The following is a 27,393-nucleotide window of genomic DNA, read 5'->3' on the forward strand; positions in this document are numbered from 1 at the left end:
CAAATAGATCTGTACAGCTTGGAAATTTCTTATATCTCACACCACAAAAATGACATTTCGGGCCCTTCATCAGACATGATTATTATTTCAAAGTATGGCATGTATGTAATGTATGCTATGTTATGTAACCTCTGTGGTTTCTCTATTATTGACATATTAAAATGATGAAACTTTAAGTGATAGTCTGTAAGTTTGCAACTCAAAAAATGAGGAGAGCAGGAACAGAATTTTCTAAAATAAACGATCAAGCTCCTCCCCCTTCCTCCTGACTGGACCGGACAGGCTGGTTCACAGGAAAAGCTCGTCTCATTGGTCAACACGAGAGGATACTAGACTTTGATTAGTTGCTGGGATCTGGGAAGGAGGGACTTTACAAAGTATATATATGGTCTTGCAGCTATGCAAGATCAGGTGGTCGATTTTGCTCATTTTATAAAATGTGTAAAACGTTTAGACTTCCAGACTATCACTTTAACTGAATATGATTTTGCTTTTAGCCCAGAGGCCACTTTTATATGCTGATTCTTATCTCAAGTAAAACCCTTAAAAGATCTGTACATTCACTCACGATTTCTAACGAGGCTTTGATATCACCTAAATGTGGTTTATAACAGCTGAAAACATCTGGATCTTTCATCATTTTCCATGTTTGGTGGCTAAATGAAAAGGCTAATGGACTGTATCCAGGTTATATGTTGCTATTTCAGAAGAGTAACTAAAGTGATACATGCCCAACAATACCATACACTCCTAATGCTCTGCTGGAGTCAGACAAGGCTACAATGTTTGCAGTAGAATATCAAAATGAAGCATTTTGTTGTAAACCTAATGTTGTAGACCTAAAGCAACCACATCACCATCACCATAGTGTCCTGGTCCCTGGGAAGTTACGAGCCAGGTCTGGAGAGAAGCAAGCCACAGGAAAGCTATGAGGAAAGATATGAGGTATTTTTCGCCGAATGAGGTATTTTTCGCCAAATGAAAGCACTAATTAAATAAAAGCATCATCTTACAACAACAATCACAAATATTTGTAAAAACCAGTGAATCATGACATCCCTTCCGCCTCATTTTCAATCAGGTCTTGAGATGTACATGTGTTGTTTGTGTTGGAAAACTGTGTCTGTCTTATGTCATGTTCTAGGCCTCATTAGTGCATGTAAGGCATTGATTTTCCATTGCGCTATGATTCCCATAAAAAGATGAGTCATGCAAAGGATGTTCTCACTCTTGGCAAAAGAGGTGCAACTCTGGGTCCAACGGGCACATCCAAATAAAGTGTCAAAGTTCAATACAGGAAATGTAGACGTAAAACCATCAGAATAGCTACAGCCTGGTTCAATAATCTCGATGTTAGTGATATAGCACAAACATGTCAGAAGAGTTAGAAAATGATCTGTGAGGCTCCTGTAAGATATAGTCATTTTAAGTCTTCAAACTCCTCTCTCACAGGAACGATGCAGGTGTGGGAACTCTTGACACGCTGTTCTCAAAAATGCACTGATGCACACGCTCGCTTTCGGGCATCTTCAATAAAGACTTCAGCTGGTATCTGCTGGACACCTGTTGGAATCTCCATAAAGGCCAATGATTAAAACTTAACACGAAAGGTCATCAGTCCAGATTCTTGTAAAACGGAGTTTACGACTTGGACAGAGCGCAAGAGAAACACGCATCCTGATAAGACAGTGATGCAATGGATTTTTACTGGAGTTAAGGAAATAAATTAGTTTCTGGAGGTGAACGGTTAATCTGTAAAACATTGCTTTGCGAAGGCTGCATTTCTTTAGAGTGGAGACAACATGATGGTCTGATCTTGGTCGACCACAACGTCCTAGGCCTCAGAGGAGCTAAGAAACATTGCTGTGAAAATCAGTCACATGTTTGTACACCTATATTATATATTTCATGTTGCAAACGTTTGACTCTAATTTCAGAATCATAAGAGATGGTGACCTATGTTTTTGTTTTTTTCCTTTGAAGCACTACTAAACATGAATGTCCTGCCTAAATCAGCCCTCCACCCCTAATAAAGCGCCCTCACAGGAAACATTGACACATTTTACAGTTTTAGAAACATCATACTCAGGATCATCGACAAGACATGTTTTAAAAATCGTCTAAAAGTATTGGTCAAAAATATATTATCGGCCTGAGAAAACCCCATATTGATCGGCCTGTACTTCGGATGTAAATTCCCTCCTAACACTCTAGTTTAGTCCTTGACAAACATGTTGTTCAGTTTTTTCGAAAGAGTTGAAACTCCTGGATGTGTTTAATCTCTTACCCCCCACTAAGAACATTTTCTCCAGTTCGGCTTTACCCAAATCTTGAAGCGTGTTGACCTGGTAGCTTACAGCCTTTAGGCCAGTGTAACACCTCATTTGAAAGCAAAGACCTACAAAACTCATCTAAGCTTCTTCCTTGTTTTCCTCTTAATCGATTTTGTTGCATTTTCGCAACACTTTTGTCATGCTTTGGCAGCATTTTGTTTTTTAGTGCAAGGTAACTGTAATAAAGCCAGAAAAACGTGAAGATAATGTGACAACAAAAACAAGGAAAGTGCTTAGGTCTTAGCTTTCAAATGAGCTGTTACACTGGCTAATAGGCTGTAAACTTTCAGGTCAAGAAGCTTTTAGATTTGGGTAAAGCCAAAACTGCAGAAAATGTTCTTGGTTAACACAGGGATTAAGAGATTAAAGTGGACATACAGTACCACACATAAAGTGTCTTATAATCCTGCTTTTGGGCAACTCCACATTGATATTTCCTTTTTTAAATTATTATTATTGAAAATAATGTCTGCACATGAAAAAAAATCTGTTGATTCCCCACAGAACCAACAATTTCAAGCTACCATTTTTTAAAACGGCATGCTAAAAAAATCCATGGCACCGTGATATTTGCAATTTGAGTTCAGAGCAGCCAAGAACAGGTCCCAGGATGGCAAATGAACTTTAATAAATGTGAAGCACTCATAATGGAGGTAATTGATCTGAGTGCTGATCAAACCTGCAAGAATAAAATAGCGTGCGAATCCAGGTACGTTTTTTTATGGGAAAACAGGGTGAAAGCTCAAAAATGTATAACTAGCATACTGTATAGTTTGAGAAATCGAGCAACGGTAACTAGACTCTTTTTTTTTGTTTCCTGGACGCATGACTGAATGACTGAACGGATAAATAATTGTGTTCACTGATCTGATACCTTCGCACCGAACGTGTGAAGTACTGTTTTTGATTTCACGTGGCTATCCAACATGTCTCCCTTCGCTGCGAGGGCGGTTTGTAGTAGCGTCCATGTCTGTGACCCTTTCGGAGGTGCCAGTCGCCTGTCACCCGGCCAGTGTAAGCCGATTAGAGGTGGGCGACTAACAGGTTTAGGCTGCAGCTGTCTCCCTTTTTCCACCCATGCCAAAAAGTCCCGGAGGTAGCCAGCTAGCCATCTTGTCCTTTGAAGGAAGGGGGGGGGCGGGCGCACTATTTGGGACATAACCTTATAGTGATAGGAATTAATGTCCTCTTTCATGGGCCTTTATCGAGATGGGACTTGGCCGCGGCGCAGGGCCCTTCTTTTTTTTTTTCCTCCAGTCCCTTCTTGGCTCGGATAACAGAGGCCGCAGAAAGAGTCGAACAAGTGACCGCCTTCGCCTTTCAAGCCGGTCCCGGTCCCTTCAAACGAAAACAGGGAATCCTCCTCCGTACATCGGCGCGTCCGCGAAAACATCTGGCAAAGCATTAATAGCCGTTTCCGCGCTTTTTACGGCGTGCCAGCTTCTTTGCTTTCCAATTTGCCTCTGAAGCCCGAGCCAACGCTGGGGATGGAGCAGGGGTTCGGGTCCAAGGATCTCCGAGGATCATTTACCTAAGCAAGTATTCAACGACAGGGCAGGTGCGAGTTTAATTTGAAATTAGTGGGAGCGTGAAAGTTGGAACACCCCCATGTGCTTGATGTTGTCAGTTGCATCTTTATTTGGGGGGGAAAGAGCCAGCTTGGTTAGCCCGTGCTTGTTCACTCAGTTCTTCTCGTGATTTCTAGATAAGAAGCGGGAAGATACGGGTTAGCAGGAAGCAGGAAAAAAAACTAACCTTTTTTGTTTTATAATTACTACTTTGTTGTTTGAGAACTGGCCCTAATAGCAACCATAACGTGTTCAAAAGGCAATGACATTTTCACACTGGTTCTAAGAAAACTCAAATTTAACCTCTCACCCTCTCCGCCTTAACCGAGTTTTCTTCAGTTCAGCTTCTCGACAGGAGCTTACAGCCTGTAGGCCAGAGAAACGCCTCATTTGAAAGCTAAGACCTACAAAACCTTTGTTGTATTTTCATCCTTGTTTCCCTCGCTGTTCTCACATTTTGTTCAAGAAGCTTTTAGATTAAAATGCCAAACTGGAGAAAATGTGCTCGGTTCAGGTGAAGCTGGTAGATAGATACTAGAGGTCGACCGAAACATCAGGCCGGTATTTGAGGATTTTACCATATCGGCTATCGGCTGATCTAGCGCAGATAAAAGCCGATATCTCCGGCCAGTCAATGTGGACATGCTGCATGTCTTTTTGAAGCACAGAACCTGGAGAATTCAGTTGCTAAGTTAGTTTTAACCTCCGCAATTGTATGTTTTGATCTCCATGCAATAGTATGCTAATGCTAACGGCAACTAATCAAAGCTGGGACAGAAACTATATGATTGGACCACATAAAGCTAGGAGTAAGCAATAATATAAAATGGGTCACTGCTGGAGTGGCCAAGTATTTGTGTTTTTACAGGATATAGACCAGACATTTGGAAAAATCAGCCAGAAATATCAGTTGAAAATATCGGCCGAGCATATCGCCATCGGCCAATAAAAATCCCCAAAACTCGGCATCGGCCTTACAAAAACCCATGTCGGTCGACCTCTTATAGATACCAATCCTGGAAAAGAAAATGTCAGCTTGACTATGAGCCACAAATTGTTAATGAGACCGTCAGATATTCACTAAAGGTAGATCAGCTAGGTGTTTGAGACTCCAAGCTCATTCCTCTCAAAAGTGGCCCCAACTTCACCTTACTCTCCCCACCCACTGTTCGCTCTAATTCTGCGAGGCAGCGACACGGTGCCCCCTACCCCGCCACGTCTCCCCACAGGCCGGACCTGTGCTGGCCCCGATGACAGGGGACCCCGGCTCTGACAGGCCGGTACAGGTGTCAGGAACCAAGCGGACAGATGGCAGGGGCCAAAGGCGAAATAACAACAAGGGTGCACTTCTTTTCTCCTCTTGTGGTTGGCCGGAGCAGACTGTAGCAGCACGAGCGGGATAAGACCCCCACCCCACCCTTGCAGCCACCTCTCCGTGCCCCTTTCTCCTCGCGCCTCCCCCCGGTGCCATGTGACGATGGGCTGACTTCAGAGGCTCGCAGGATTATCGGCCTCTTACCACACGCACAGATATTAACTGCTGATTTGTTTTTAAATGTCCGTTTATATAGTTGTGTGAAATAGGGAAGCTGTGACGATATCAGAGCCAAAACAATGGGCTTTTTATCAATTTATTGTAGGGAGGTTCATGGTATTTTAATGAAGACATGCCCTGGCGAGCCATGAGGGCACCAAAACCTAACCTGTGTTGCCTTAAATTATCTAGATTTGATATGTTTGGAATATGGACTTTCAAGGGTTAACTTGCATTTGTTTCACAGAAAATCTTTTCCCAGGATTTACGTTTCCAAGTTGTATATTTCTGCATTAAGTGCCGCTCAGTTCATGCCAGTAGCAGCTGGACAATGTAATGTTTTTTTAATAGAGGTCGGTCGATATATCGGGCCGATATTTGGGGATTTCCATTCCATCTACCGCCGATAAAAGCCGCTAGCTCTTTCAGATGCATCTCGGTCCCGGAGATAAGGCTTTAAAATAAGTCCCCCACAACTTGGAGAATTCAATGACCACAGAGGCCAAATTCCGTGGCTAGCAACAGTATGCTAATGCTAACGGCAGCTAATCAAAGCTGGGACAGAACCTATGATTGAATAACATAAAGTAATAAAGTAAAATTGGCCACTGCTGGAGTGAACAAGAATTACAGGCCAGACATTTGGAACAATTGGCCAAAAATATCGGTTAAAAATATCAGTCACACATGTCGGCATCGGCAAATAAAAATCACCTAAAATCAGCATCAGCCTTAGAAAAACCCATAATCTGTCGACCTCTACTTCTACTTTAATTTCCAGATATGATTTAAATGTGTCAAATGTATGCATGAATCATTTCTAAAGATTAGTAATCATTCCATCATACAGAAAAAAAGAAAAGGAATATACACAAATCAGGGTTTATACAGGCAGAAGCAAATCAAATTTAATGCTTTTAACTGCTTTAAAATACGAAATTTTAATGCAACGAATGCAGAACAATTGGCACATATAGAATTTCATAAGATTTGCGAACATTGCATCAAACAGAGGGAAGAGAACATTTGAGCTATAAATGTGGTCAATTTCAGTCAAAACTGCGACTGAACATGTTTTAGATCATCATTTTGGTATTTTTGACTTATCCCATAAAACTGCTGAGAAATGTCATAATGTTTCCTAGAAATTGAGATTTAATGCCAGCTTGGATCCACTTGATGACTTTTAAGGCCATGATTTTGGCACAGTTCATTTCATGACTTTTAATGCTTTAAAATGCCCTGTGGAAACCCTAACAATGGTTCAGGTTTGAGCTAAGAATGTGTGTAAATCCTACAGACAATTTCAGCAAAATGTGTAATTGAATGCAAAAAATATTGACTTCCCAATCAAGAAATCAAGCAATGTCATTTTTTTTTTTTTTTTAAGAAATTTGAGATTTAAATTCTTGTTTGAATCAAATTGAATGCTTTTGAATTACTTTTAAGGTCTTAAACTTTCCAAATTCACTAACAGTAATGACTTTTGATACACCACTGAAACCCGAACAACTAATACTCGTGGTTAATTCTATTCACAGAATTGGCCATAGAAGTTTAACAATGTGACAAAAGACTGTAACTTGACAAATGTTGTAGAATCATCTTGGGTCTATCGGCTGATTGGACATGTTCATATGAAAAAGAACAGCACACTCCATCACAGACATGCCTTTTAAGTCCGTTCAAATGATTTATCCCACCTAACCATAACCTAACCTTATGTTTTATTGCAAGGCTGTTTTGTCCATGTTGCTTCCTGCCACAAAACATCCTTTTCAAGTGAACGTCTAAAGCTATTTTCAATATAGACTCGTCCCTACCACGACAACATTTTCAGCCTGGCCCGGGATGAAATATAAAGTTCTGTTCCGCCGTTACCATGCACCGCTGATGGGTTTACCAGACGTGGCATTTCACCACAAAGAGTTATGTATCAGACCGCTACGGTTTAAGAGGAGGTTGCTTTTAAATATTGCAAGTCAGATTGTTTAAGGCAGTACCACCTCATAAAATGTTTGACCTGGTCTAAAATATGTCCCGAAATTGGACTAAATGATGTCTAAACTGAGTGCAAACTTAAAACGCAGTACTGAAGCAGAAAGGAAACGATCTCTAATTGAAATGGATGCAATTGCAGATGACTTTTGGATAGAAAGCATGTACCAAATTTGAAAGACAATCTTGATATATTATTGCGAGTCCAACTGAATCCCATGATGCAACAGTAAGCAACCTGTGCTAGCAGAACAAGAGCCGCTTCAATTTCACAAATAAAGACAAAAAAAACTCAGCCCTACAAAAAACAACGTCCCCGCTACCACAGCCGTGATTCTCATGACCTAAACTTGAGTGCACCCCACTCCATTAGCCTCTATCACAACTATCTCTCCTCTCCATCTCCTCTCCAAACATCTATCTATCTTGTTCATATACCTTGCACCCCCCCCCCGCAACCCCTCCAACCCCAGACGCCGGACTTTTGTAATGGGCCGGCGACGTGTGTTTTCCTTTGCGCCTCGTTCAGTTTCAAGTGTTCCTCTTTGGCACTACCGCTCGACAGCTCCCCTTTCACCAGCGCTGCGAGGAATGCAAACACACATCAAAAGAGGCCCTCTGGTTTTTGTTGAAGATTTCCAGGCTTTTGCTCCTCCGACTTTCTTCCTTCCTATCTCTCGGTCAGCGTGATCCGGGGTTGCTGCTGGTAGTGTCTATTTCCTGGCAACAAGCGAAACCTACTTTACAGCGGAGGGCCCCCCTATGCCACCTGCGGACCTCCCCGCTCAGGTTTCAGAGAGGCACATTCATGCAGGTTAGCACAATAAGCCACCCCCCCCCCCCCCCAAACCCCCAAAAAGCCAAAACAAAGGTTAGTTTTACAAATCGGATGCCCTTGTGATGTTGCCGCATTGCTTTGAAAGATCTTGAGGAGATTTGATGCATAATCAGCTTCATGAAGTCTATGCAGTGGTTTTGCATTAGGTTTGGGGGGGGGGGGGGGAGTTGAAGCCAAATCTATTGTTTATCCAGTCTGCATTAACCCCTTAACTCCCACCTGAACCGAGCACATTTTCTCCAGTTTGGCTTTACCCCAATCCAAAAGCTTCTGGAAAAAAGCTGTGAAAATAGCAACAAAACTGAGACGAAAACAATGATGAAAATGTGACAAAAAAGTGAGAAAACATTGACAAAAAAGTGACAAAAAATTGACAAAAAAATGACAAAAATGTGACAAAAAATTGATAAAAAAATGCAAGAAAAAATGACAGAAATGTGACAAAAAATGACACCAAAAAAAAATTACAAAAATGTGATAAAAATTTGACAAAAAAATTGGACCAAAAATGACAAAAATGTGACAAAAATGTGATAAAAAAAATTGACGAAAAAATGACAAAAATGTGACGAAAAATGACAAAAAAGTTACGAAAATGAGTTGAATACCCAACAGAAAAAGTATGGAAAAAAAATCTGATGACGTGAGGAAAAAGATCCTCTCGGTTCAGGCGGGAGTTAAGAGGTTAAAGGTTGTTTTCTTCTAGTCCTGTCATGAAATGTGTTTAGTACTTCAGTATATTGCAACGGTAGACATTTGTGAAAAAACTAGACCTTTGTGCACTGTGAAGCCCTGTTGTCGATCGTGAACGGGCAAGCTAGCGCTTCATTGAGAACCATTTGGATGCTACAAATGCGTTAGCAAAGTTAGGAATCAACTTTGATCACAATTAACATTTTAAAACTCTACTTCTTTCAAACAATTGGAAGTACATGCCCGTTTTTAATGGATCATCTCAAGAGAAATGCATTAGCTTCAATACTGCACTCAGCTAACAGTGACTTAATGCACAATGTGGCTATGCTAGTTTGTCCGACCTGAAGTTGTGAGCGCTAGTACTTCCTGTTAATTTCTATGGAGATGAGCTAAGACCCGGTTGTAACATCATATTTTTTAAAGATTCCACGGTGGTCAGTGAGATGATCATTTACTCCATGTTAGCAACTTGCTGTGGTATATAAATATTCCAGTGGACGAGACATTTGTGTTTATTGAGATCATAGAGTTTGTCTGAAAGCTAAAGGCTAACGTTAAAGCAATACTAAGTAACATAAAAGTTATAAATCCTTTCTGTAGTCCCTCTGGAGGTAACACAAGTGTTGATGGGATGATTGCCACCGGACCGGAGCAATCAATACACACTAATAGAATCATGAAGAAGAAGCTAACAGGCTAACGGGCAAAGCTAACTGCGGGCTGGCGCCACAACAGTATTTACAGCCAAGTTTGAGTGAAAAAAATGATTTCCAATGTGTGATTGGATGTACAATATCGCGTAGTATTTACTTTCACGGACAGTTAATAAGTAAAAAAAAAAATTGCAACTTGCTCCGACACCTGCAGTTACGCTTATGGCCTCTAGGGGCAAGAGTACTGCTTTAATTTCATGCGTGACAACATTTGAAATAGTGCCGCAAATGTGGACTAATCTACATAAAACACTCGTCTTGACAATAGGTTTAATTTCAGATCAGTTTTTCTTTTTAGTTGGTTTTTAATTCCATGTTTGCCTTTTAGCTTAAAGACAAACTCTCCGACAAACACGGGCCTCTCCTCCGCCGAACTATTTACATCCGACACCAAGTTTTTACCGCACAGTAAGTGATCATCTACCGGGGAACTCAGTGTCCACCAAGGAATCTGTAGAAAGTATGATGATTCGAGCACATCTGAGCTAATCTCCTTAGGGAAATGAATACTGACAGGAAGGACGGTACTGGCGATCACAACAAGTCAGAGGAACTAGCATAGCCATATTGTGCAACAAGCCAAAGTGAAGAACTAAAGATTCTTTCCCAAATTAGATTTTTAAGATCTAACAAAGGTTAAAATGCTGAACAGTTCAGGCATTCAGACAAAACTTTACAACAGAACTTTACAAATTCCAAATCAGAACTTGAACGTGTTGGATAAGTGAAGTCTAGAAAGTCAACACAGAAAGGAGGAGGAATGCTGGAAGCGTCAAGACGTAATTTACAGGTGGACAGGTGTACAGACCCCGGCTCCGCGCTGTCTTCCTCTTTCATTCACCTTCACTGTGTCCGGGGCCTGAAAAGCACCTCGCATAACTCACTCCGCTAACCCAGCTGTTTTCCTCTTCACATGCGCCCAAACCAAAGCGCTCTGGACAGACTTTCTCCGCGACAGTTTCACGACGAACCTCTAATTTAACTCGGCAAACGTTCCCCTCCGTGAAGGCACTTCCCAAATACTTCCTTTTTAACTTAGAAAAAAACGGCACATTTTTAGCCCTGGTTGCGACGGGACATGACCGTTAAACAGCACTTGTTTTGGACCACAGACTGAGGCCTTCACCTTTGGCTCACCACGTTTCGACTCTAAGCCTCGTTGGTTATAATGCTGTGGTTTGGTACGTTTATAGAAATGGCTAAATGTTAAGGCCAGTTGCTTGTTCTGCAGTCACTCGGGTTGTATGTGTTGCTGGCGAGTAACGGTCACTGCAGCACAAGAGTTCTTGTCACTATTTTGTCTCACTCCATGACAAAGGTATGAAAAGCAAGTCCCTGTTTCGTTTCAGCAAGTACTGTCTGAGTCTAAACTTCTAACAATAAACTGGACTTGTTCGTGTAAGCTCTTGTTCATGCAGGAGTTTTCGGTAATTGCTCAAACAATGCTTTGTCAGCTCAACAGTAGGGAGGAGTTAAGACTTTGCAATTGTCTCATTGTTTTCTCTCAAATCTGTTTAACTTTCTGCTTCCAAGTTCCACCACAGATAGATGTGTTCTTTTCTGCTAACCTTTCCCGTCTTCCTTTACAAAACTATATTTTCAATTTACAGAGCAATTTACGCTCCATGTTGGACAATTGCACTACTGAAAAACTGAAGAAGGGCTAAGGCCCGAAACGTCACTGTCTGGTGAGCATTAAAATAAGCTTTGGAGCGACGAAGTTGTGCGGATCTTTTATTTATTTGTTTCTACTACTGAAAAACTGTTCATCCTTAATTGGTAATCCCCCGGTTTCATCCTGTATAAATCAAATCCTTTTGGTGCATGGGAATGTTTTTTTGTTGACAAGTGAAGCTGTGCGGCGGATGGCAGACCTCAGAGACCTCAGGGCCGGGGCAGGTTTGGACTGGGCCGGGACACATTCTCTCGGCGTGAATCACTTGTCTTTGGTGAAACTCTTGTGTCAGGATTTACCACTGGGGTCCCGGAGGTCGCCCATGCAGTCGACTGGAGAGGCCCGACAGCAACGCATTAGCCATCAGCCTGATTCATAGGCTTAAACAACATCACTAGAGCCTGTCACAGGGGTATAGAGCCCAGTCAGTCAAGCAGAAAGAACGGCGGTGCTCAAATCTAGGCCAATGGGGTTTGTTAGGTGGGTCTTTTAAGTGCTGAAGATGGCTCCCCAATCTGTTTACACGGATTTAACTAAGTACAGCGTTTCAATATTAAGGTGAGGGTTCAAACTATTAAATGAGGTGCTAAATCTACTTTAGTATCTTCAACACCATTAGAAATCGGACTTGTTATATAAAAAGTTTGCAACAGGCTGTACAATTAATTGGACTTGAAGTAAAATTGCAAAGACTGCATTTACTTTAGGGATTATAAAGTCTCTGCTTCATTAGATTTCTGCAAACACAAAAAATTATTCTCTTAGTCCAACAGTTCATATTAAGAGGCTAAGGTTTTCTTTCCAACATCAATGCACAATCTATCATTTCAAATGTATTTTTATTTCCAAATTCGTGCTGTCATATTTTTCGGTTACAAATTCTGTTCATACAAAACACAAATCCAGAAGACACGGAATATCACAGTCACAAAAATGTCTATTGTGATTTGTAAGATTTCTAAATTGGCCAAATAGCGTCCCTGCAGGACCAGCTGTTCTCACTATTTGGAGTTACACGGAATGAAAAGAAAAACTGCACTACTAGAAACTCCCAAAGAGGTTTGCGCCGCGCTACACATTAGCTGCATATGTGCTCCAAACTTTCGCCTGCCACAATTTACGTTCCTGGCCCTTCCTGAACTTCCAACATCGGGGATTCAAATCCCAAACCAAAACCCAAGCATCCGCGGGATTGCAGAGGATACATTGTAATGAGCATCTAACAACTGATGTAATATAAAAGGCATCTAAAACAGCAGGAGAAAAGCCCCGTGGATGAGTTGCTACCCCACCCCTGGACCTGACCTTTCCTGCTAGTAAAGGCAATATCCTGTGGTTGATCTCTCGTCTCCCTCAAACCAACGCGAAACAGATGTGGAGCTCGCGGCCCACGCACCGGCTCCAACCTCAGCCACGGAGGAATCTACAGGGAACGGAGCGGCAGGATGGAAAAACCGCAATGTACAGACAGGGTGGACAGGGCCATGGCAAAAACGAAGCCAAAAAGAAGCAGGCAAGGGTATTAGCATAGCTTCAGTAGGCTAATGCTAGCTTGGGCATAGAAATCATAGAAGCAGTTGGGGCTATCTGTGCCCATTACTACTACCCAATATTATCATTAACATATTTAAAAAGGTGGTTTGTTGACAACTAAACGCATATTTGACCCCACAAAATCTAAAATAACTTTGTATAAAAACATATGTGATTTAGCATTTAGCTCAGATGTCACTTTTACACAATAATTATCATCTCAATTAAAATCTCAAAATATATGTAGCCTACACTAATGATTGTTAACCAGAAAGTGGTCAGTGGGTTGACAAAAGAGTTCTTGACCCTCATAGATTGTGATGCTAAATGGCTATCGGAAAAATAAATACATTGAAGTGGGTGCAGAATACTCAAGCGTTTCCCAAAGTATGGGAAACTCTCTGGACTCTCTGGATGCCATTCGTTATTTCTATGTTAGCATAGCTTCAGTAAAGCATGTTTAGGCTAACAAATTTATATTAGATGAAAGAAAAGGAATTTGTCTCAACTTGTGATAATGGACTGGAAGAGCGCTGTCCGCTGTGTGTTAAACAATTGTTTGTGTTTGAGCAGATTAGCATAAAAGCAAATGAAAGGTAACGGATGTTTAGCAAGTCACAGGAGCAGAGGATTCAAGCTGCTAACAGCGTGAGCCCTACAATAAAAACAATGGCTTGAAATTGCTAATTTGAGAAGAGTAAACAGTTTAAGCTAATTCATCACAGTTAGCTGTTTATGGAAAGTGTTGAGTCAACTTTTTTAAGTCAAACTATTTAAATAGAACAGTCAAAAGTTATCCTGACTATATTAGTGTTTGTGATGTTATAAATAGAACATTACCATATAAATCTGCAATTTTTTCAAACATTAATAGAAAAAAAACTACTTTAAATCTCCATTTCAGTGACACAGCAGCTAGCACTTTTGCTTCATAGCTAGAAGGTCCCGGGTTCGATCTCCAGGCAGAGGATAGAGTTTCCATGTTCTCCCCTTGTCTGTGTGGATTTCTCTACAGGGATTCATTAAGTATATCCATTAGATACATTAGGTCTATTGACCAAAATCCATCATATTCAATGATAGCAGGCTTGGCAAAATTACTAATTGAACTGCTGTGCCTACAATTGATAATCAATACAATCAATAGCCAAATGTCCATATAATTTTATTTGAAAAATAACTCTAGTATTTCACATTTTAAAATTCCGATTGGTTTATTTTTGAATAAGGCACAACTAATCAATGACAACAGAAGCAGCACTAGGCCTATAATAAAGAAGTGAAGCGACTGGTGCATTCTTTCATCAATCTGAACAATGATTTAATACATAAAGTCAAGTAAGAGATGCAAAAATCATTAAAATTCCTAAATGGCCGCTAAAGTGACCCGTGACACTGCAGTGGAAGCAGCAGAGTGGTGTGTGTAAAGAGCACAGCTGTCGCGTGTGCCACATTGAGCGCCGCGGAGACGACTCGGCTTCCTCTCTCCCCTGAAACATTTGGCCAGGGTCATCGCGCTAAATGTGTTGTTAGCACTCACTCTCCAGCGCTTCAGCTGTCAATAACTGCCGGCCGTACTTAAGCAACAGTAGCTTTGCACCGCGGGCTGCCAAGAGAAGTCCAGTCAAAACCCAATCGGACACGGCAGCTGGTGGACTCACGTTTTTCAGCTCCACATTGTTATGATGGAAGTGATAAAGGTGGTACTGACGACAAAAATCTAGTTGCAATATTTACACTAGGCCTAACTTCAAATGTTAGGCCCCAACTTAAGAGTGCATAACATCTGGACCTACAGTATCCGTTAGCACAAAGGGCAGTGAAAAAATAAGTGAAGTGGAGGCAATTTGATCAAAACAATAGAGGTATATATGAATATCAAGGACTGGTCAAAGGTGCATAAATGAAACAAAACATACTGTATTTCCGGACATTTTTTTTCATCAAGGAACATTATAACGTGGTTAAAGAGGAGGAGGGGTGAAAAAAAGTTAATTTAGTCCTTTCAAATGACAGCTGCTTTTCTCCACCACACGCCTGGCCTTTGGTGATGGATAGACATCCTCTTAAAGGGGCTGACAAAGTGCTACTCCAGAGCATTTGTCGCTGACCATCATCAGGTGAGGTGTCCGGGTTGTTGTTGTTGTTGTTGTTGCTGCTACTGTTGTTTCCTTTCGTTAAAAAAAAACTGCATCAAAGGCTCAATGGGCGACTTTGGTTGACACGTTGGTTGACCATTTGGAGTGGACCACACCGGGTGTTGGGAAGAAGTGACCACATAAGAAGAACAGTATCTTTATACGCGAGACACGGCCTACAGAACGTACACAGATTTGATGAAAGATTATAAATAGTTACTTTTGGCTTGGATGATGTAAAATCAAAGTTGTGCTTAGCCATGCACATTGTCGAAGATTTAACCAAGTACTTTCAAAATCTGCAGAGGGTCTTGGCACTGTCAATCACTCAAATGTAAAATGTTTGAACAATAAACAAGAATGATACTTGGGCAAGAGCTTTGCAAGATGCACCAAGCGATCAATTTGGGCTGGATGGAAGTTGATAAAGTTCACAGGTTGAAAACATGTCATTAAAGGAGCTATACCTGATTTTACTTCTAGAAATGGAAAGCAAATGATTTTATCCTCCTTTAGTATATTGCAACTCAATATAACTCATAATATATAGTATAGTATATTGCAAACTCAAATGCTTGTAGGGAAAACAGTGTGCATCAAATTATAAAACATTTGTATCAATTTCATGAACTTTCAGGCTATTTTTCTATCATTTTTGTGAACGTGACCCTGAAAAGTGACCCTGCAAGTTGTGAAATTTGCCTAGAAACTTGTCCCTGTAAAGAATTTGGATGCTACAAAGATATAAGGAAAGCTACGAATGGGTTTGGACCACAACTAGTATTTTAATTTAGTGGCTTCCCCTTTCATTGTTGGCAATCAAAAAAGTCAGGCATATGGCCTTTAACCTCTTAAGTCCCGCCTGAACCAAGAGGATCTTTTTCCTCACGTTATCAGATTTTTTTCCATCATTTTTTTGTTGGGTACTCAACTCATTTTTGTAACTTTTTTGTCATTTTTTGGTCATTTTTTTCTCACATTTTTGTCATTTTTTTAATTTATTTTAAAGTCAAATTTTTGTATTTTTTTTTGTCAAAGTTTAATCACATTTTTGTCATTTTTTCGTCATTTTTTTTAAATCAAATTTTGGCAATTTTTTTGTCACGTTTTGTCATTTTTTTTGGTCATATTTTTGTCATTTTTTCGTCCATTTTTCGTCACTTTTTTGTCAATGTTTTCTCACTTTTTTGTCACTTTTCCATCATTGTTTTCGTCTCAGTTTTGTTGCTATTTTCACAGCTTTTTTCCAGAAGCTTTTGGACTGGGGTAAAGCCAAACTGGAGAAAATGTTCTCGGTTCAGGTGGGAGTTAAGGGGTTAAAATAGCGACCCGTAATCTCAGGAAGTAAATCATGCCCAACGATTTGTCCACATAATTATTTAAAGCAAAGCCCATATATATTAAAGGCTTTGAACCAACTTTCCACAAATTCTGCAGGGAAAAAACGTGCCTACCCGTGACAATGATTATACGTCACTTTCCAATAAAGCAGAAACAGTTGTACTTAAGCGTAGCCTGCTACAATAAAGTCAGAAGAACCAGCCTTTTCCTTTTCTTTTCAAGCACACATGCATTGTAATGGTCTTCTGTCTCAATAAACTTTTTTTTTCCCCCCGCTTGGCTCGCTCCGCCGCAGCCACCTGTTGCACCGCGCCGGGCTCCGACATGACACAGCCTTGCATGTGAAGCCAGCGAGCACAAAGATGGCCCCTGCTTGCACGTAACCGGCGCCCCCCCCACTTTCCCCTAATGAGCTGATTACAAAACACTACAGCGAACCTCTTTGTGGCTCGTGGCCAGGGCTCCAGACACTGAGGGGAGCAGGAGCGGCAGAGATGATGATGATGGTGGTGGTGAATGGGAAGGCAGCGGCGGACATGTTGCGAGGGACGGGGCCGCGTTTCTGGGCTAAAGACAACCACATGTCTTTAAATCTGACTATTGCCTGCTTGTCTCCGGCTTGTATCAGCGAGGAGACTGTGGCTTGGCGCCGAGTCAGCACTATTGGGGAAATCTAATATCTCACGTCGTATGGAAAGGCAAGAAAGTCGTGCCTGTTTTGCCCCAGAGGCCGCGCGCCGGCTTTGTAGCACCGTAGTTACGTGAGGGCCCGGTGTAAATCAAAACATACAAACTTGTTAGCCTCTCCCCTCCCCATGGCAAACTGTGGAGTGAGCAGCGCAAACACACAGAATACTCTCCCCCTTACAGTCTCTCTCGTTCTCTCTAGTGATGCGACGGTCATGACTGAATGGGATCTCTTGAATTGTTGTAAAATGAATGTCGGAAGAATGGTTTAACTGTCCTTTTCTTTGTTGTTTAATGTGCACTCTGACTTAGAGGGCAAAATCGCATAGAAAAGCAAGGAGAAGTTGAGGTGTATTTGCAGGAACATTTATAGTAGCCCGACATGTGGAGACTTTTCATGTGGCCATAATCACGTGACAAAGGAATCCAGAGAAATAAACATTTTTACACAACATATAAAATAGCGGGAGGAAAAGTTTGAAAAAAGAATGGACCAAATTGGACAAGAACTGGCTAAAAACACAATTTCGTGATGGATGGAGCGCTGTCAGCAATACAACAGTCACAAGCTGAGAACAGTAAAAGTGAAAACCCAAGTATGCTGTTAAAATGATCAATGTCCATTGAACTAGCACAAGAAACAGCAGAGCGGGCAGCACAAGGAGTACATGCTTGAGAAACTTTTTGCAGAAGCTTCTTGAAGTGATGTCATCAAAAATGACTCTCTCCGTCTTCGACTTGGAGGATTTTGTAAAGGAACACTGGGAGAAACAAAAGCTCCATGTTGACAATCAAATTTGCATTGAGTTTAAACTTCTTTCATGGCAGCCATGTTGTTGGGAAGCGTCATGCGTATTCTCAGTGATTACTTTTAAGAAAACACGAGTTATCTGGCTTCTTCTCTGGTTATTTTCAACAGCTGTTTGAAATCAATGCTTCCAAAAGATTCCGCTTCCATAAAAAGCCGCAATTCCCATCGCTATCATTCTCTCACTTTCTCTCCGTCTCTTCCAAAGTTGGCTGCTGTCAGTGGCCTCAACGTAGACCCCAATCTAGGCTCCTGTATCAGATTAGAGCGGGCAGCAAACACGGAATACAATACGGCATTGTCCGCGAGTCTATCTCCAAAGCCTGCGGTCACACAGAGAGGCCTGCGCGATGTTTGATGAGGAAGTGCTAATGATACAGTCGAAGCAAAAAGATCTCTGTCCTCCTGTGAGCCCGTTTTTCTGCCGTTTGGGTTTTCTTAAACTGCCAGAGAAAACCCATTTTGGCAAAACAAAAATTGGTTTCAATCATGTCCGGAAACCACACTCAAAACAGGCAGAAAGTTCAGGCACTGACTGGTGGTCTACTTACTTGAGTTCAAACCAGATGAAAGCAGATTCGAAGGCACTTTTATGAATAGAACATTTCTCTTTTATATCTTCTTATCTTTACCCCAATTCCAGATTTGGATTTCCTCAAATTCTCTGCTTTCTGCCATGCACAAACCTTATCCGATCGCTCACAAACAAGGAGGGGGAAAGTCTGTCGGAATTTGCGAAGTAAATCTGATTTGTTTGCCGTCCAAACAAAGACTTAGAGCTAACGAGCCTTTAATGCCATTGAGAGAGATTATTAGCGAGAGAAAGCCAAATAAAGCCGAGATTTTCATTCACCTAAACCAGCTTTCAAACGATTTATACCTGTTTTTTTCAACGAGTTCCGAATTGTGTGGCAATGTTGCAAACCATTAGCCCGGACAATGTTGCATCACCTCCGATACAAACTTTGTCTAAAGGGTTCAAGATAAAAGCATTTGTTTTCCAAAACGGACACTTCTCATTGTCCCCCCGGAGTTTATCTTGAGTTGAGATAATGAATCGCCATCTCTCCCCCCATCCCCCTCTCCTCCCCAAACGAACTGACCTGCTGTGACCCGGACTGGCTTTTGCACACAAAACTTTAGAGCCGCGACCACCATTGTTCCTTTGTGGAGCGCTCAGACAATGATGATGTTACCGCTATTGGGGAAACGGGCTTCCGATGACTCAGTGCGTGATTTAAGGAGTGAGAGAAGTGTCCGGAAAAGGAACGGCGAGGGGTCCGAGAGAACCGTTTTGTGCAAGAAGACGGTGACACACAATGCGTCACACCATCAACCGCGAACAAGGCGAAGGAAGGGTGGGGAGAGTTCTGTTTACGGTGATGTTCCTTGAGGATTCCAAAGTTATTACATGCCGTTTGATGACTCAAAGGTGCGTTCGGTGCTTTTGGGGAGCTAGAGCGGGCTGTCAAAAAATGTTAAAAGACCTGCCTCTCGACAACTAGCGAAAGAGTCCCAGCTGGAGAACTCTTCACCGTCTCTATGCATGTCTAAGACACTGGAATGAATGCTATCATGAAATGATCAGGCAGCATGTGGCTATGGCATTGACAAGAGAATTTCTTGTAAATCACGTGCCTATTAGCATCTTTACGGCTTATGATTTAGTAGATCTTTGCTTTGTTAAAGCCGTGCAAATCTCAAACACATTTTCAACTAGGGCTGAACGATGTGAGAATAAAAACATGCTTCTCGTTAGCTGTCTTGACACTAGCAATAACGCTATTACTGTGATACTTTACTAAACCGTTTGAACACAGTACCTTCACTTAAATTTAAACATAAAAGACATTAGAAAAAATATAAAACCAAGACCAAAACAAGGCCCAAACTGAACTAAGTCCAATGGGAGACCTCAGTAACCTAGATAATGATGCTTCTCGTGATATGGATATTGAGGACATTTGATGATATGCAAATAGGTAAGGCTTCCTTCCTTCAAATCTCCTCTATAGTATTTAAGTACAACCCCAACATCAGTTCGGCTTCCTGCACAGAGATTGGAGTGCCCGCTGAGGAGCCACTCTTCTGCTCTAGTGTAATAAAAAAAAAAGGGGGGGGACCCTAAAAGGCTGAACCCCCGCCCCCCCACCCCACTCCCACGGCCCACCTCGGTGCTTCACGGCGGATATGATTGGAACCTCTTTAACCTCACGCACTCGAGGGGAGAAAAGAACGGGGACGCCCGCAGGAGGGGGGGCCTTAAGACAACAGGCGTTAAAACAAGCCGTGTCGCACCACCCCTACTACCCCTGCACACCCTTCACCGCCGTCGCCCTCGGGACGCGGCCAAAAAGGAGATGGGATCCAGTGAAGTGCACTACACAGTGAATGTAAACAGCCAGCTCCCTCTTTGCCTGGTCCACTTTTGCGCGGCGGTGAAGTGGGGTTGGACTGGGACAAGCGGCGGCGGCTGCGGCGGTGGCATCGTTCAACGCGGCGGTGCCTTTTACAGCCTCTTGAGCGGCCATTAGGGTCTCATCAATTCAAAACTTTCACTTGAGCAAACTTCAGTTAGAAACGGCACTCGGTTTCCGGGAAGAGAACTGTCGTGCGGATAAAAGGTGAAGGCCGATAGAACTGATTCTTTTTTTTTAGGCTGTTTGAGAGAGGACTATGATGATCTCCAGACCACTAACCTTCCAAAAACACATCCGGTGTAGCATCAGCATGTCAAGCTAAAAGATCCAATGCGTACACTTTTCTAGACAATACAGGCAACAGATACTTCATTCTGAAGAGTTGGACGATGAAGCTTTATGTTGCCAGGGCACATTTTACCCAAATCCAGGAGCACTGACATTTGAGAGAAGGCTGACATTCCAACTGTTTAATTAAGCCAAGACACTATGCCTTTCATGTCATGCTTGCGAAGGCGTAGCCAAGAGAGTTGCCATATTTTATACAAAACAAGGCCTTTAGCATATTTCGTTGAATGCAGCTGAAGATTGGATTCCCCAACACTTGCAGCCCATACGATTGGCCAGTTGTAACCATTCAAACTGCAATTTAACTTGTGATAAATGTTGCAGTCCTAGATCCATCTCTCTTGCACCTGTTTTTAGAACTAATTGAACACAACTTTTCCCTGTTTTTACTCCAAATGCAACAGCAGAGGCCCAGACACTCAGGGTGACAATTCAGCTCGCAAAGAAAGAAAAAAAAGAAGAAAAAAAGCTCTTTTCGACTCCAAGCCTTTACAGTCAGACTAAATGTTTATGTGCGGGGAGATTTACGAGGCGCTACGGGAGGACCTCGAGTCAAAGGTTCAGCTCGCTCCACCGACCAACCTCTAACGACTGACCCGCACCGTTCCCATCCAAGGAGGTGCGCGGCTGGGGCCTCTCAATGGCTTTATATACCTACAGAATGATGTCCCCGAAAGACGCGCTGTTTGGAAGGAATTCTCTTTCTTTTCCTCCGCACTTTTGAGTTTGCTCAGCAGGAGTGGGTGGTTTTTTCTGTGTTCGGACGGTAGTAGGAGGGGCGGCCTAGTGGGAAGGGGGGGGGGGTACCGCTCCTCCTCCTCTGACCCCCCACCCCTCTCAATCTCTCCTCCTTCTTCTTCTTCTTAGAGTCACTCTCGGTCCCTGTACGCTAGACTTCATCGGAATTTGCTTTAGAGGAAAAAAAAAAAAAAAAGGTTGTAACAGCCCCCCACCTCCATCACCACCTTCTACTACTCCTTTTTGCACCGAACACACAAAAAACAGTCACTGCTTTTCCCCCTATCTGCTTCATTAAATGCCGCGAGCTATAAGGAAGCGAGATCAATGAAAAGCGAGGCACGCAAGAGATGCGCGAAGATGAAGAAGGACGGAAAAAAAAAAAAAACGTGCGATTGCGTTCACAAGAGAAGAAGGGACTGTGGAGATGAAAGTGACACGGCCACTATGGGTCGGTGAAGGCTGGTCCCCCCCTCCCTCCCCTCCCTCCCCACACTCGCCAAGACTGAAGGCTTGAATGAGCTGAATAGGCTCATCCATTCTTTGGGCCTTTCACAACCCATAGGCCCTAACTGTTGGAACTCTTCATTCTTCACAATGGGCAAATGCACTAAAACTTTTCGCCGCTTTTTTTTTTCTCATGCAAATGGCGATGGACCCCCCCCCTTCCTCCTTTCTCCCCTCCAGCCTCGACCGCTGACCGGAGTTGTCGTCGTGTGAAGCGGAAAACACACTCTCGCTAAAGTCCAGAAAATGTCCATGATTTTTTTTTTGTGCAGCTAACGGTAAAAAAGCATAAAAATGTACACGCAACGATGTGGAAGAAAAAGTCGCCGAAACACGAGCGAAGAAATCGTAATAGCCAACGCTACTGTAGCAAGGACCTTATACATTATGGATTCATGTTTGTTTATTCTAAGCTCCCAGTCTTCATTTTCAGCTCCCAATCTTAGGATGTGACTTAGGTGATACATCTTCAACCCAATTCGGCGATATGTGATGACCTCGGCTACATGCTAAACTTAAGGGAATACTGTGTTTGGAATAATGGAAGTAATCACGAGATGAGAAGCCGATTTCAGAATAATTCTACATTTTGAAATTGTGACACAAACTCTGCTACTATTGCTCAAGCGCGACAAATGATAGAAATGAGATAAACCTATTGATCAATCCTCAATCTGGCCACGCACCAAACTTCTTGTTTTCCGAATAGGAAAAAAAAAAACGTGAGCCTCTTCCGCGCTTTCCATATTCAGGGCAAACTGCAGACGACTCGCTAACAAACTCGCCCACAAAAGTAGGGCTCATAATTCCAAAGCGCCGGAGTTTGGAGATCATTAGCAGCGCGCCTGTTTGATGGGGGCCAAAAAGCCAATGGCAAATATAGGAGCTTTAAGGGTCCACACAAAGGCGTCAAGTGTTTGTTGACTACTCCGACGCCAAAGCAAACAGTAAACTGGGAATCTTTCAACAATAAGTACACATCGCGACGGCGTTCGGGCCCCGGCGATGCTACTGCATTCCGCGCTCTGCCATCTCCCCCTCTCCCACACTCTGTCTTTTGTTTTTTTATAGTGCATTAAAAGGGTAAGTATAGGGAGAAGTGACTATAGGAGTTCGGTATGCCTTTAAAAGTTGTAATAGGCTTGCTGCTTTTAAAGACTGGAGTTATTTCGGAGGCCTTTTGAAGTGCATTTCTATCCCTTTTTTCAGAAATTCAAAAATAAAAATGTCGTGTTGTTGCTGGGAAATGTGTTTTTGTTACTGTTATTGTATATGTTGCTGTATATTTGATTGGGATCAAGGGGGGGGAATACAAAACTAATTGTCCATAAGCGAATATGAATGACATAATATAAATGTGGAGGAATTTGCACAGTCTGGCAAAGTTTATTTGGATTTTTTTCCGTTTTTCTTGCAGTAAAAAAGATACAAACAAGAACCGTCATTTGATTGGTTATAATAAGGCAAGTTAGATTATCTGGGTAACATCTGCAAGTAGGAGAGAGTTTGTTTGTCTTTAACATATGTCATGTACGTGCACGAAACAACATCAGAGCTGCCAATATCAGTGGTTTTCAAACTTTTCACACGACAAGCACCACTTTGTAAAAAAAACCCTTAGCTCCCCCAAGAACCAAGAGGGCTCGTCTGGCACTCAATCTGGACTCAACTTTTATCTCAAACTGGCAGAGACTGGACTAAATGAAGCCCGAATTGAGTATAACATATGAATATGAATAACAGGCCTAAAACATGCAGCAGCACAATCTTCAATTCTTAACTCAAGCAATTATGAAATGGAATTTTAATGCACATGAGTCTGGATGAGTGATGCAACTATTCACCGCAGAATCAATGGACTCTATTTTTTTTTTTTTCTTTTTTTTTTTTGGTCTTTTCTTTGTGTTATAATTAAACAAACATCCACACTTTCTTGACAGTGTCTCACAACTTTCTTTCTTTTTTTTTTTTTAAGTGAAAGTTGGTGGATGCACTTTCGATCGTCAAACGTAGATCTAAATGTCCCAAGCCTTGGAGCGATCTAAGGATCAACAGCGATGATACAACTCACACACAAAACCCAAAGAAAAAAAGAAGCTCTCTAGCTTGTGAACGGGGAGGAGGGATTGGCGCCGAGCTTTCTGATCACATCTCTTCCCATATGGATCAAGTTGCAGGACGAAACATTTTTTGGATTCCTGCGTCAGATAAGTTCAAAGTGCAACTAAGATGTGGGGCTTCATCTGCCGCTGACACGCAATGCAACACGAGAAGAAGAAGAAGAAGAAGAAGAAGAAGAAGAAGAAGAAGAAGAAGAAGTACCGAACTTTAACACAGCCGACAAAAGTAGCCATAAACCATTGCCAAAAAACAAACAAAAAACAAAAAAAACAGCGCTTGTGTGTGAGCGAGCATCTCCGCAAAACTTTTCCCTTACCTCCTACGACTGTCGCGTCTTTCCGCTCTTCACGGCGTCTTCTTTTTCTTCCTCTTCTCTTTTCTTTTTTGAACTTTAGGGTATCAGAAACGAACTTGCAAACTGAAAATGCGAGCGAGACGAGGCGTTAAAAACTCCATGAAGCGACTTGGGGAAAGTTTGGGACTACTTCGCCCGGCATTCGCGAGTTCCGTCCCGTCCCGTCCCGTATCCCCCCGGTCGGATCGTCCGCCTCAGCAGCAGCAGCAGCGGAACGATGTGCGAGAAGAAGAAGAAGAAGAAGAAGAAGAAGTTGCAGAAGTTGTAGCAGCAGCGGTTAACTTTGCCATAAAATCCATTGTCAAAAAGAAAACACAAAAAAAGTCTACGCTGAGAGTGTGCGTGAAAAGTTGCGGACGAAAGCGGCGGCGTGTTGTTGTGTTGGAGGAGTTGGGGAGCAGAAACACGCGCTGGTGTTGGGATCGTCCCTCTCTGCTGATCTGTTTTCAATCCTGCCCCCCTCTCTCTCTCTCTTTTTTTTTTTTTTTTCTTCTTCGTCTTCTTCCTCTTCTCCTCCTCGGGCTCCTGCTCGCCCCGTTCGCCCGCCTCTCCCCCCTCCTCCTCCTCCTCCTCTCCCCTCAGAGCTCCCCGGTGAGTAAAAGGGCCATTTGCTGCGCCAGATGGGCCGGGCCTGACCCAATCCAGCAGTTGTGGAGGGAGAGAGTTGGGGGGGAAAGTTAAGATAAAGTTTCATTTGGTGTTCGATCTTTTTTTTTTTTACTGAGTGCATGTTCTCCAGTTTGGCTTTATCCAAATCTAAAAACTCCTCGACTGGAGAGCAACAGCGACCTACAAAAGTGATCGTAACTTTTTAATCACGTCGTCGCCGCTTTTTTGTCACGTTTTTTTGAACGTTTTTGTTGTGTTTTCTTCTGGGGGTTTTGTTTTGTGTTTGTCGCCTTTTTGACATGTTTTCGTAGATTTTTAGTGTTTTTTTTTTGCTTTTTCATTGTGTTTTCCGTTGCTTTTTTGTTGAGTTTTCGTCACGTTTTCTGCTTTTTTTGGTCACATTTTTTGAGCGTTTTTTGTCGTGTTTTCGTACGTTTTTGTTGTGTTTTCTTCTGGGGTTTTTGTTTTGTGTTTGTCGCCTTTTTGACATGTTTTCGTAGATTTTTAGTGTTTTTTTTGCTTTTTCATTGGGATTTTTCCATTGCTTTTTTGTTGAGTTTTCGTCACGTTTTCCGTTTTTTTGTCACATTTTTTGAGCGTTTTTTTGTCGTGTTTTCATCTCTTTTTTTGTCACATTTTTTGAGCGTTTTTTGTCGTGTTTTCGTCTCTTTTTTTGTCATGTTTTTGAGCGTTTTTGTCGTGTTTTCGTCTCTTTTTTTGTCACATTTTTTTAGCGTTTTTGTCGTGTTTTCGTCTCTTTTTTTGTCACATTTTTTGAGCGTTTTTTTGTCGTGTTTTCGTCTCTTTTTTTGTCATGTTTTTGAGCGTTTTTTGTCGTGTTTTCGTCTCTTTTTTTGTCACATTTTTTTTTGCGTTTTTTGTCGTGTTTTCGTCTCTTTTTTTGTCATGTTTTTGCCGCGTCTCCGCAGGTGTTTTTACGTGTTTTTGTCGCGTTTTCATTGTTTTACTTTTTTTTACGATGCGTTTTTGTTAGATTCTCATCACGTTTTTGTCGCTCTTTTGTGACTTGCGGCTTTTTTATCGCTTTTATTCGTGACCTTTTTGTTGCGTTTTTGTAATGTTTGCCACTTTTCCGGCACGTTTTTTCTCTCTTTTTTCTCACTTTTTGTCGTTGTTTTGATGTTTTGTTATTTTGTATTTTGTTTTTCCAGATTTGGGTAAAGCCAAATTGTTGAAAGTGTGTTCGGTTCAGGTCGGGGTGAAGATTTTAAACCACATTCTGGAGCGTAAAACCGCCCAGTTTGTTTTAATTCCCACGAGCACGTTGTCTTTTTTATAGGTGTAAAGGTGTAAACATCCACACTTTGTATTAACTGCATTGTTTATCTTTCTTTCTTCATATCTTCTCCTCTTACCCCGCAACTTAACCAAGCGTATTTTCTCCCATTCAGCTTTACCCAAATCTGAAAGCGTCTTAACTGGGGCTTACAGCCTATAGGCCAGAGTTAAGCCTCCTACAAAGCTGATTGTGACTTTTTTTGTTTTGTCATAGCTGCGTTTTTGTCAAAATTTGTCATTTTTAATCATTTTTTATTTTTATTCGTTTTTTGTTGCTCTTTTGTCCCTTTTTTGTGGCTCTGTTTTTTCTTTTTCATCACTTTTCAGTTGTGTTTTTGTCGCTTGTTTAGTGTGTTTTTGTCACTGTATTTGTTGTATTTTCATCCTCGTTTTCATTTAGTATTTCTCAAGAAGCTTTGAGATTTGGGTAATGCCAAACTGGAGAAAATGTGCTCGGTTCAGGTGGAGGTTTGGAGCGTCGTCAAAACCGCAATGTTTTGTGGGATTCCTGGCGCACTCCATGATGATAACTTAATATTTAAAATGTCACACACTGGAGAAAACAAACGCATTTCTTTCCGAGCTCTATTGGGACGGATGTAACAAACATCTATGTGACCTCATCTGAAGCTGGAATCAGTGTTATAGCCAAAACTAATGGCAACACCATTTTTGTTTTTTTGTTTTTTAATTAAATTGTGTGATTCTCCTTCACTATGAATGAACATATGGGATTATGTCGGCAACAAAAACAAAAAAGTGTGATATAACTTAAAATATTGAATGATTTTCATTTTATTCGAGCAATTTAACATTTAAAAAAAAACGAACCAATACATTTTTCCACATACTGTACTTAATGTTTCACACATATGAACATAAATGCCTGGGAGAGAGGGGGAGATAGATGGGAGACAGAGAGAGGGGGAGAGAGAGGGGGAGAGAGAGGGGAGACAGAGAGAGGGGGAGAGAGAGGAGGAGAGAGAGGGGAGACAGAGAGAGGGGGAGAGAGAGGGGAGACAGAGAGAGGGGGAGAGAGAGGAGGAGAGAGAGGGGAGACAGAGAGAGGGCGGAGAGAGAGGGGAGACAGAGAGAGGGGGAGAGAGAAAGGAGACAGAGAGAGGGGAGACAGAG

At 42.0% G+C, this 27,393-nt stretch overlaps 1 protein-coding gene across 1 annotated transcript in view; it reads right to left on the minus strand.

Annotated features, from left to right (window-relative positions):
* The window catches only part of gli2a (GLI family zinc finger 2a), a 104,028-nt gene extending 79,514 nt beyond the window's left edge, over positions 1 to 24,514 (minus strand). Inside the window, exon 1 of the mRNA XM_079562833.1 lies at positions 24,313 to 24,514. The gene's annotated coding sequence lies outside the window, so the exon portion shown is untranslated. The remainder of the gene's footprint in view (positions 1 to 24,312) is intronic.
* Positions 24,515 to 27,393: the final 2,879 nt, after the last annotated feature.

The sequence above is a fragment of the Gobius niger genome (assembly GCF_951799975.1).
Source record: "Gobius niger genome assembly, chromosome: 9".
In the NCBI taxonomy this organism is placed as follows: Eukaryota; Metazoa; Chordata; class Actinopteri; order Gobiiformes; family Gobiidae; genus Gobius; species Gobius niger.